A 7,195-nucleotide genomic window follows, 5' to 3' on the forward strand; every position below is an offset into this window, starting at 1 on the left:
CCAAAGGGGAGATATTGTAACACCTCAAAAAAAATTAAGTTATGACCGAGCCATCCTTCATATGTGTATGGGGTTGTACCGAATGATTCATAATTGTGTGCATGTGTGGAGGTTAATTATTTAGTGTAAGAACAGATTTGAAGATGAATTAAGGTCATGAGGATCATCTAACACAAAGTCGAGTTGAAAGCTTCCTTACCGATTGAGTTTCGGTAAAAGATTTTACTAGGGTCAAATTAAAACGATCATATCTCCTAGAATATAAAAAATTAGGTGGTCCATCACCTATTAAATTAAAGGTCTTTGAGTCCTCTTTCCAACTCCGCCAAGTTGTCTCATTCCAAGTTCAGAGTAAAACGCTATGACCATTTTACTAATAGGTTGTCAGAGCATATAAGACTACGACTCAACTCTATGACCAATAGAGATTTCTACGAATCGTAGAAGTCCTTTTCTCAAAAAATATTTGCACATCTTCTAGGGCTATTTTGTTCCTTTTCCAAGCTTTTTAGCCCTATTCTAAATCATTTTTGAGTGTTTTAACTGAACATATCATCCAACTAACTTGTTTTCCTCTCATAATCATCAATCCAAACAATCTAGTCTCAAGAAACTCTCTGAGAACTAACCTACGGTTCCTCTTCTTCATCAAGAACCCTAAGGCTTTCAAGTCAAAAACTTGAAGATACAAAGAGAAAATTTTCATACAAAGTTTTCCTAAGCTCTTTCACTCTAAGAACTTCATAAAGGAGTTTATTTTCTCGTGATCAAGCATTGAGGTTCAAAGATCAAAGATTTACTTCAAGAAAGTTTGTGTTCTTCAAAGTTTCGCTTAGATAATCGTCATTCTAGGTATGTAAAGCTAACTTAAACGTTGGACTGATTTCGTCCATGTGCCGTACATCTTTATTGATTTGAGTTGAGTTGAGTTTTGAGTTTCCATGAATTGAGTTCTTGAGTTTATTCATAATTCCTATTGAGTTGGTATATAAATTCCTTTGAGTTCTTGTAAATATTATATTATTCCTTGATGAGTTTCTTGAGTTGGATCTTGTTGAAGAGTATGGATTCGCGTTTGCACTCACATGAACCCTAATTGAGATTTTGTTTTATTTTGTGCATTGATGGAGTTTTAAAGAATAATTTGTGAACGTTTTGCATTTTATTCATTATTGTGAGTTTAAAGAATGAATATTTTCATCTTTGATTGAGGACGAGTTTGAGCATGAGTTGAGTTGAAAGTCTTTAAAATTATAATTATTTTGATCATGATTTCACTATGCATTATTTTGAGTTTAGATTAACGAGTGTCATGTATTTAACCAAGTATACCTTTTACACTGAGTCTATGCATATTAGATTGAGATTTGAAAGAGCATGAGTGTTTAGTCTAAACGATTTGAGTATTGAGTTAAATGGTTGATTCGAGATAGATTCTTGAGGAGTCATGAATGAGTCAAAAGTATGTTTTAAATGAAAGAATTGATGGTTGAGGAGATGATTGGGTTGATTAGAGTCCAATGTGACTAAATGAGATAATTTTGCATAATTCGATTTGATTTGAATGTTATTAGCATATTGAGTCTTGGGAGGAGTATCGAGCACCGAATTGGGTAAGAGTAAGTTAACAACTCAAATTCCATAAACTATGTAGCCAGCGTAGGAGAGGATTGAACCATTAAAGTAGGATATTTTCCTTTTGTCCCAAAAGAGAACTTGATTTGATTGATTGTGGATCCAAGATTGGTTGATTCGTCCCTTTTCCTGGCAAAGTATTGCACGGGAGTGAAAATGACGTCGGATCGTTGTACATCAACGACTCATAGGTGATGATTCTCAGTTAGAGAAACTCCAAATAGGATATGATCGTACATGATATGATTGGTTTGATTGATATTGTAGATGATTGAACGACTCATAGGTGATGATTCTCAGTTAGAGAAACTCCAAATAGGATATGATCGTACATGATATGATTGGCTTGATTGATATTGTAGATGATTGAGTCGATTTAAAAAATATTGCTAAATTCTAATTTGCATACCTATTGAGTAGTTTCTTTTGAAGTAGCTGTGGGCTTGTCATGGCACCTTCTTGACAGTTGATAGAGGCTTCGTAGACTTAGATTGCGTAGATTGGAGTTGATGTCTCATTTGAGTCTGTTTTGAAAATTATATTTTTATGAAATGAGATTTTACTTGTATAAGATTGTTATTTAAAATTTTCTTTCTTCTAAGTTACAGTGAGTCTTCCGCTAATATGATTGAACGAGTGATTGTACCAAATGATTCGCTTAGGGCCAGTAGTGGTCTCCGAGAGTTCACGCATAAGGTACCCATTTCTCTACAAGTTACAAGTTCAAGAATTCAAAAACTCAAGCACTCATATGAGTTGATAAACGAAATGAGTTTCACATAGTAAAACGAAATGAGTTGATAAATGAATCTCTCTGCGCAAGTGCAGAGACTTCGTACCTTGTGACTCGAAGAGGTACGTAGTCGCTTTGAAGATTCGTTTCACTATGTGAAACTCATTCCGTACCTTTTCCCTGCAAGCAAGTTCAAGAACAACTCAAGATCAAGACCAAATGATTCAAAAATAAGCTCAAAAGCCCTTGAATTCAAGTACAAGTCAAGATCAAGATCAAGTTCATCAAATCCACAAATCAATATCAAGACCGCAAGTTTCAAGATCAAGTCCAAAAGCCCTTGAATTCGAGTACAAGTCAAGATCAAATCTATCAAGTTCAACCAAATATAAGATCAAACTTATAAGCCCTTGAATTTATATTCAAAAAGACAAATCAGAGGATTCATAGAGATTGTAACACTCATATTTGAAATCAAATACTACGATTGTTGCGATATTTTTCAATATTGATTATTATTTTCTCGATGCGAATTTTATTGTGTAACACCCTAAAAATATTTCACTAAGTTTCGGACCCTTCTTCGCATACGTGTAGGATCGAACTCGACTATTGTGAAGTGTATGTATGAGTTAGGATGAGTTCCCAAGTAATTGAAGAATGTTAGAGGTGATGTGGGGTCACAAAGGATCCCTAAGACCAAGCTAAGTCCAAAGAATTCGTCTTGGCTAAGTTTTAGAATGAGTTCGTATAAGGGGTAAACTTATAACGACCATATCTTTTAAAATATGACGATCTGGGTGGCCCATAACCTATTAAATTAAAGGTCTTCGAGTCTTCTTTCCAATGCTGCCAAGATTATAATTTTTGGAGTTCGGAGTCAAAAGTTATGACTATCCTAAGACGAACTAGTACTGCAGGAATTTTAGGCCTGGGTTGTAACTGTAGGAAACCTGGGCTTGGCGCCGTAGTGGCGTGACGCGTCACTATAGCGCCAGGAATCAGCCTTAGTAGTTTGCTCCCTGGTGTGGTGTGCCACTATTGGATGTGCAGGGTTTTTAAGCCTATTTTCCAGAACCCAGAAAATTTAGGCTTGGCGCTGTAAGGGCGCGACGCACCACTATAGCGCCATAAAACAGCCTCAGTAGTTTGATCCCTAGCGCGATGCGCCACTATCAGATGTGCAGGTTTTAAGCCTATATTCGACTTGGCGCTGCAGTGGCGCAGCAAGCCACTATAGCGCTAGGAGTGTTTTAGCCATTTTTCAGATTTTTGGAGAAAAGGGCAAATTGGGCATTTCCCAATTTATAAATACATTAGCCATGGGACGTTTTAGACCATTATTTGTAGTCCATTTCTCTCTCTAAAAAGCCCTAGAAATCCCTATCTTCTCTTTCAAATCCATTTCCGACATGGATTGCCTTCAAGAATTTCAAGAATTCAAGCCTTCCATTGAAGACCTAACATCAAGGTTTCTTCAAAGTTTTCACAAGGTATGTAAGTCTACTCAAAGCATGGGTTGAGTCCACCCATGTGCCCTATACCTTCTTTGAGGTTAAATGTTCATAAGAATGGAGTTTCTTGATAGGCTTATGTCCAAATAAGTCTTTTCATCTATTAATTTGATTCTTGTTATGTTGATGTTGTTGAGTCAAGAAATTTCTAAAATCTCCATGTTAGTATGAGTTGATGGATATGAGTTGTTAAACATACTTTATTGATTTTCTTAACTATGTTGATTATGTTAAATATGTTAATTTTCTTAAATATGTTGCTCATCTTGAATTGTTGATTTAGAACCTTGGATTTAGGCGAGTCCCAAAAGAATTGTTAAATAAATAGAGGAACGATTGGATAGGTTTGTATATTGTTACAAATGCACATTTAACTACTTTTGAAAGATACTATTGAGATTGATCGAATAGTATGATTGGAAGAGGTTTGATTGTGATAGAATTGATAATTTGACAAGGTTCCAAATGAGACTTGTCGATATAATTTGATTGATTTGATTGGATGGAGCTTTATGAGCATTGAATCTTGGGAGGAGTAACGAGCACCGAATTGGGTAAGAGTAAGTAATAACTCGAGTCCAATAACTACGTCGCCAAACGTAGGAGAGGATTGAACCGTTAAAGTCGGATGCTTCCCCAAAATTATTCTCCTGACATGATAGGATTTGGTTGGATTGGATCCATGATTGGTTGATTCGTTCATACCCTGGCAAAGTATGAACGGACGCAGCAACAACGTCGGTTTGTTGTACTTTCACTGAATCATAAGTGATGGTTGTCGGATAAGAGAACTCCCATAGAGGTCTTGATAGTACTCTGAGTCGGATTGGGTTGAATTGTATGTGATTGGTCCCGTCTAAATCATATCCCTTTTTAGACTCAGGACACTTGATTGAGTTGTTCTTTCTCTTGAGTTGAGATTTTGAGTTGATTTGATTCTTCCTTGATGTTTGTTTCATTCGGTCATTTTACATATTCGTACATTATATGTGCTGGCGTCATTTGGCCTGCATCGTTTCACGATGCAGAGACAGGTACTAGAGATCAACAATCGACGCACCGTTGAAGATCTTCTCACTTCCAGCTAGTTGGTGAGTCCTCCCAATTTCCGGAGGATACCGAGATTATTTTTATAGCTTTGTTTTGTTTCCTTTATTTTGATCGTTGGTAGCCATGGACTTGTCATTGGCACCTCCTGGATTGTTGATAGAGGCTTCATAGACTAGTGTGTGGAGTATTGAATTGTCCGTTTTGACTAGTTTTATTCTAGTTAGTTATTGATTGGGTATTTTTTTGGCCTTCGGCCCTAAATTATGAATAGTATTCCTATGATTGAGTCTTCCGCTGATAGAATGTGAATGAATGAAAGTGTGACTGGACTAGGTGGTTCGCTTGAAGGCCAGAAATGGCTTTCGAGTGCCAGCCACATCTAGGGTACCCTTCCGGGGCGTGACATATTGTCTACAGCGTGATATAATTCTATATTTAGTACTTCTTATAAATTAATTTAAAATATTTATTTTATCTTTAATGAAATAATTTATAACCACACAAATATTTATGACTTATTTTTTGACAAAAAATTCAAGTCTTTCCTACTTTTTAAAATTTCGTGTCAAGTCAAAATACATCATATAAATTGGAATGGAGAGAGTATATATTACTCTATCCGTTTTAAATTTTTTGTCTGATTTTGACTTGATACGAATTATCTTTTTTATGACAAGGAAAATTTGTAGCCCCTATCCTTTGGGGCGCACATGATAAAATTCCCGCTCTTATGCAATAAATCGCAAATCACATAGGAGAGGCAACTTGCACTAGGCAAGCACGGTGCGATGAGCTCGACTGCGAAGGAAAATCCCTTCATTTCGGGGTTAAGTTCACAAATGACCGTCATAAGGATTGATCTTGATATTTTGTCCCCTATAAGAAAAGTCTTACAAAAATGTCCTCTATTCATTTAATAAAAATTTTTTGGGCAAAATTTCTCTCCAAACCTAACAAAATAAAAAAAGTTTGTATTTTGATAATTAAAAAAGAACTAAAATTGTTTTTTTTTTCCTTTTTTCTCGTTTTTGTCTTCTTCTTTTTTTTTGTCACGTTTTTCTCCTTTCCTTTTTCTTTTTCTTTCTTTTTTTCCATGCAATTTTTTCTTTTCCTTCTTTTTCTTTCTTTCTTTTGTTTTCTTCCTTTTCTTTTATTTCTTTCTCTTTTTTTCTTTTTTTTGCTTATCTTTATTTTTTTTGTTTTTTCTTTCTTTCTTTTTTTAATTATGGAACTAATTTTTTTTTCAATTTTATACATTTTGTAATTCTTTTAAATATAATGATCCCAAGATTCAATTGTCAAGATTCAAGATAATGTTTTTTTGTCATATTTGCTATTTTTAAATTTAATATATAAGATATATATATATATATATATATATATATATATATATATATATATATATATATATATAGCCCAAAAACTTTCAATGAACAAGTTATGTCCTATGGACAAGAGGTGCTAATGTCTTATTGTATCTTGATTTATGAGATGCTCTATAATTCTTGCCTTAGAGGTAAAATTCAGGCCAAGAACTTCACAAGTTACGCTCCATGGGCAAGAGTTGACACTAGTCTCTATAACCCTTGCCTCTTAGCCCAAAGACTTTCAAACAATAAGTTAATTATGCCCTATGGGCAAGACTTGACAATGTCACATTGTGTCTTGATTTATGAGATACTCTATAACTGATGTCATAGAGTTAAGACTTGTTAGCCCAAAGACCTTCAAACAACAAGTTAAGCTCCAAACAAAACTTGAAACTACCACATTATGTATTGATTTATTTAATGCTATATCTATATATATATATATATATATATATATATATAACTCTTGCTTTAGAGGCAATTCTTAGCCCAAAAACTTTCAATGAACAAGTTATGTCCCATGGACAAGAGGTGCTAATGTCTTATTGTGTCTTGATTTATGAGATGCTCTACAATTCTTGCCTTAGAGGTAAAATTTAGGCCAAGAACTTCACAAGTTACGCCCCATGGGCAAGAGTTGACACTAGTTTCTATAACCCTTGCCTCTTAGCCCAAAGACTTTCAAACAATAAGTTAATTATGCCCCTATGGGCAAGACTTGACAATGTCACATTGAGTTTTAATTTATGAGATACTTTATAACTAATGTCATAGAGGTAAGACTTGTTAGTCCAAAGACCTTCAGACAACAAGCTAAGCTCCAAACAAAACTTGACACTACCACATTATGTATTGATTTATTAAATGCTCTATAACTCTTACCTTAGATGCAA

The 7,195-nt window shown here is 34.7% G+C and overlaps 1 protein-coding gene across 4 annotated transcripts in view; it reads left to right on the forward strand.

Annotated features, from left to right (window-relative positions):
* The window catches only part of LOC129876053 (transcription termination factor MTERF4, chloroplastic-like), a 34,753-nt gene extending 29,531 nt beyond the window's left edge, over nucleotides 1–5,222 (forward strand). For all 4 annotated transcript variants that reach the window (XM_055951344.1, XM_055951350.1, XM_055951354.1 and 1 more), the window contains one exon: nucleotides 4,911–5,222. The gene's annotated coding sequence lies outside the window, so the exon portion shown is untranslated. The remainder of the gene's footprint in view (nucleotides 1–4,910) is intronic.
* The last annotated feature ends 1,973 nt before the right edge of the window (nucleotides 5,223–7,195 follow it).

The sequence above is a fragment of the Solanum dulcamara genome, chromosome 12, assembly GCF_947179165.1.
Source record: "Solanum dulcamara chromosome 12, daSolDulc1.2, whole genome shotgun sequence".
Lineage (NCBI taxonomy): Eukaryota > Viridiplantae > Streptophyta > Magnoliopsida > Solanales > Solanaceae > Solanum > Solanum dulcamara.